Genomic DNA, 4,240 nt, shown 5'->3' on the forward strand with positions numbered 1-4,240 from the left:
TTCTCTTAGCAGTTCTGCAACAAGCTTTTTGTTCGTTCGTAGCGCGACTCGGTCCCTACGAGCAATAACGTCACTTGGTTCACCTTCTACGGATACACTCGGTACTGCGCCTGGCTTAAGCTTTCTATATTTCGCGAATCCTATGGATATTAACTTTGTAGAAAAATGTTTTGTAATAACAAAAGCAATGTTTACCCATTTCAAATTTTGTATAATTTTCCAAGTCCTCTGGAAGAAAGTGTTCACGGCATATTCTTGCGTGTTTTACATTTACATCACGCTGGCAAAAATGTACCCACTTTCGTTGGAGTATTTCATCCTTGGGAAAGGTAAAAAAACCCAATTTTTTTGTCTTTGGCGTTATGGGAATTGGAGCAATTAAACACTTCGCACTTCATTTTAATAATAAAAACATTAAGTAAACAAAAACTTTTAATTTAATTTACACAATTGGAACAAACACGCGGTAATCACAATGTAAACAAAAGTTGAATGGGTCGGTATACGTCACAGGAAGTCAGCTGTTTTCATTCACAATATGGCGACTGATTTGTTGGCTTAATCTATTATAATTGGTTCATGGATAGTATACATGTGTCGAAGTCGCAGCAAGCAGCATTTTGAAGCCCAATTACATGTGTGTGGAAAATCAAAAAATGCCCACCTCTGATTTATAGATTTTATAACTGCATCTAATGTCACAGTATGTTGGCACGCGATTTCTTTTAGTTTTTTGACATCAGAAGATATAGAGTAAATTTTGTCACCCAACCTCCTTAAAATTGCAGATATGTCATTTTGAGCTGAAAAAATAATAACCATTAAAAAAACAATAGAAAAATTTTATTTTTCACCTGACTACTTATATATTAAATGTGTTTTAAAGAACTCACCGACTGGCTGAGTATCAAACGATTTGATCGCGCCCGCAGATGGTCTGTATAATTTCGGGCATTCCATTTTAGTGGCTGAGGAGGTGAACGAACTCATCTTAAATAAAGAATGTTATTACTGCGTTTTAGAACTTAAAATTTTTGAATTTGTTTTAAACTACCCACTATATAACTACCAATCAAAAATGGATAGGAAGTCCATCCACAAATATATCAACTGATATATTTTCACTTAAAAACAAATTAGCATTGAGCATTTGCAAAGCTTTACGAATTCCAAACTGAAAGTATTCCCCCGGTGGCATTCGAAAGTAAAAAAATCATTGTTGGCAGCAGAGGTGCCCAAAAGAGTTTTTTTTACACTGAGGCACATCTAGGCCCTCCTCATTCAACACTTTTAAAAGTTCACAGCACGCTTTTTGTGTAATTTGGTGCTTTACAACCCATGCCGCCAGTTTTTTGGAAAAACTTTCACTTTTTAATTCAGACTGAGGCATTTCACTATTTTCATCTGCAAGAAAGGCTGCATTTGAAAATGGCCGCTTTTCAGGCGTTTCACTGGCCAAAGCGTCATTTTCAGAATGGCTATTTATTTCCTTTTGCACAACGCGTTTAAAGTGACGGTTTGAATATATATTATTCATACTTATCTTTTGTTGATTGTTTAATTTAAAAACTTCTTTTTTCTTATTTAATTTCTTTTATAAATATGTTAGCAGTAATTTGTGCTTAGACGCTGACACTTGCCCGAACACCGAATACTAAATGACGCCACGATTAACACGAACTATACAACCAGCGTTGCCACGAGCTTGAAAAAAAAGTATCAGTTGCTAAGCAGAAAAAGTATCGAAAGCAAACACAACTGTTATTTTTTAAACATTAAATTGAAAAACAAATAATGAATAAAATTTTATAAGTAAATCCTTAGTTATAAAAAAAGTTGTATATTACTTGCTACGAACGACAAAATTATGCGATACCTTAACGAAGGTATAAAAACGTTTTGTTGTTCGTAATGGAGCAACAAAGGAGTACTCTTTTGTGTAAATAGTCCAAACATTTTTGCTGCGTAATTTTGCATGCTGTCGTGTTCTCTTCACTGCGCTCTCGCTTGTATACGTACACGCGACGCTTACGCTCTTTTAGCACCTGCTAACATGGTTGCCACAATTGGTAACTTTCTACCAAAATTGGTAACTTTTAAACGGTTTGGTAACTTGGTAACTTTTATTTCATTTCGGTAACTTTTGCAACTAAACATCTATCTGCATTACTAGAAAGAAATGAATTATGTTTTGAATGTGCGTAATTATAAAAACCCTTCGAGCTTCAGTGGCAGCACTACTGACACTTTTACAAAATTATTTCGATTAAATTAGAGTCATCTCATATTCGAATACTGAAAATATTTAAATTACAGTGGCAGCACCAAGAGCTGCACTTTCAAAACAACTTTCGAATTTTTGCGATAAATTTTGAATTCTACCCTTTCACATTTTAATACTGGCCATCTGGCCATATTTGTTAAGGTCCATAAGTGCTCATTTACATACGGCGATTTTTGTTGCCGCAACTCGACGTTCGTAGGAGAGAGCGTGACGAGGAAAGGAGAGGGGCACCGAGTTGCTCGTGTTCGGGCAACACGCTTTGTGCTCTCGTTCGTCTGTGTAAATTGAAAAGCTGTTCACAGCTGACAACAACAATTGCATACACACAAATCGCCGTGTGTAAATGAAACGAGCAACACCAAAAGGGAATGTGAAAAATCGCGTCGACAAAAGTTTCCGTGTATAAACACAGTCTAAATCGGTTTGATTATTCCGGCAAAAAAAAGTCGCATGCTTTTTACCAGACCTATCTATCGAAATGTATTTCGACACCTACCGACATATAGTTATTTCGACGTACAGTAAATTATAAAAAACCGAAAAAATTGCAAAAAAATAACAATTTTCGCAATTTACTACAAATTTTGTACGAGTCAAACGAACGGTTAGAAGCACCCGCCACTGTTTTTTTGTGTGCCGGTGCTATCATTCCGTGAGTCGCAGGTCCAAGTATCGGCACATTCCGAACGAAAAATTACACTGAAAATGGCACAAAGCCGAAACCGGTTTGTCTCCAAACCAAATTTGACAAGGGATGATGGAAAATCGTTCCACATTACATCATACTCCTACCCTGTCGGAAACACCAACAACGAAAATGAGAATAACGACACATGCATTAATTGATAGAAAAATATTTTTTAATAAAAAAAATTATTATAATTTCAATAGCATTTTCAATCTTGATAATTTATCAAGAAAATAGATTTAAACTTCTGTGCTAGAACTGGGAGTTCTTGATAAATAATCAAAAATCCAAAAATTATAAAAATATTGAATTTATTAAGTGCACAGAACCGGGCTTTAAGTATATACACATTTGTTATAAAATATAGCAGTGTTACTCAGTATATTTTTTCTCACTGAAGAAGTGAAGATTTTGGTAGTGAAGATTTGGTAACTTTTGGTAACTTTTCTTAAGAGATTTTGGTAGAAAAAAATGTTGGCAAGTGGCAACCATGCCTGCTAACTCTCTGCCCATGCCTGCTCATGAGCAAACTGCGTTTTTGCTCTTATGCGATGCTACGAAGCGTGGAACGTAAATTGTTAAAGGCGAACTCTTTAACGTGGATTGTGGAACGTGAATCGTTAACGACGTTATAGAGAAAAAAAGGCGCATTTTCTCTCACTCTCTCGTGTGGTAGTAACTTCTGCGAACGAAGAGCAAAACGCAAAATGTTGCGATGCGGAATTTCAAATTAACGACGTGATAGGAGGAAAACGACGTATATTCTCTTACTCTCTTGTGTGGCAGCAACTTAGGTCGGTGTTATGCAGGCAAACTTTTGTTTGCCAAATTAAATGGCGGCTGCTTAGTTTGCTCGGAGGTGGTTATGACGAGTTTGGCACAGGGTTGTACGTTCATTACGGTTTTCATGGCTATTGCCAACACGAAATAAGAATTTCAGATGTGCATAACGCACACAATTAATATATTTTTTATGATATGGTATTGGCAATTAACTGTGCCCTACTCTTTGAAGCTCCTACAGCATAAATTCAGTTCTCTGGCTTTCGGTATCACGGCAATTTTTGTATAGCAACAATAGTCTACAATTTTTATTATAACGCTTTTATGAACTTGCAATGTTGTGTTCCAGAAACTTTCAATGTTGTGTGTCCGACACCATAAAGCAAAGCTTTGAAAAGCTCCTATAAAAAAGCATAGTGAATAGGGCGAGGTAGATGACATCTAGATGTCGCCCTATGTACTACGTTTGCTACACCGGAAATAGA

This window comes from Rhagoletis zephyria, unplaced genomic scaffold (genome assembly GCF_001687245.7).
Source record: "Rhagoletis zephyria isolate East Lansing unplaced genomic scaffold, Rhagoletis_zephyria_1.1 Rzeph_scaffold_00425, whole genome shotgun sequence".
Taxonomy (NCBI): domain Eukaryota; kingdom Metazoa; phylum Arthropoda; class Insecta; order Diptera; family Tephritidae; genus Rhagoletis; species Rhagoletis zephyria.